The following is a 1,006-nucleotide window of genomic DNA, read 5'->3' on the forward strand; positions in this document are numbered from 1 at the left end:
TGGTGTGTGTATGTGTGGCCAGCTCAGCCCACCAGGGGGCGGGGCTGGCTGGCATGTGGTGCTGGGGGATTGAACCGCGGTCCCCGATGCCTTGCTAAGCTTGTTCTAAGTAGGTGCTTTAGACCACTGAGCCATCTCTCCAGCCCAAGACTTTTTAAAGTTGTATGATCTTTCACTCATATTGTCCAAAAATAATAAGTGCAAATAAATATTTAGAAGATCATCAGAATGGAAAATGATACAGAAGTAAAATCTTAATGACACTTTCCAATTTAGAGTTTTGTGGATGTCATTTCTAATATGAATATTATACTTAGTGTTTAAAAATAGCTTCCACTGTATTTAAATGAAGCCTGAAGAGAAACTTCAGAATAGTAATTGAGGCTGAAAGCCTATGACGTAAAACAGAGTATTTGATTGAAGCTTTAATAAATGAAAATGAGAAATCATGATTTTCATAGAAATCATGGTTTTTGAAGAAATTCTAACAAAAAATAACTTTAATTTTAAATCAACTCTTCCCTGCTTATTTTGAAGTCTATACTTATTTTTAAGTCCTACTTCTTGGATTAGAAACAATTTACATGGTCCTCATCATCTTTTTAACCTCAAACTATCACAGATACAAACCATGGATGGATTTCCAAATTGTACACTGTAGATGGACTTGCCTCTAATTCTTTGGTGGGGCACTACATTTTCACTGCTTGAGACACTTGAGTTTATAGGGAAGGAGATGGGATAGTGGTAAGAAAGCTCCTCTGTAATTGGCCTAACTAGCTGATGGATGGCTGATGAGAGATTTCAATATCGCTTTTTATTTTCTTAGTATAGAAGAGACATAGTTAAAATTCTAATTTCCATTTGTCTGATTGCTTAATAGAATTTTCCATCTCAAGAAATAATAGTTTCACATAAAAGACACAAGACTTTTTCATTTTTTTAGATTATACTATATGTGTTAAAACCCAGAAAGTAACATGGGAATAAGATTATTCCTTTCCCA

Source organism: Octodon degus, unplaced genomic scaffold (assembly GCF_000260255.1).
Source record: "Octodon degus isolate 3935 unplaced genomic scaffold, OctDeg1.0 scaffold00003, whole genome shotgun sequence".
Classification (NCBI taxonomy): Eukaryota; Metazoa; Chordata; class Mammalia; order Rodentia; family Octodontidae; genus Octodon; species Octodon degus.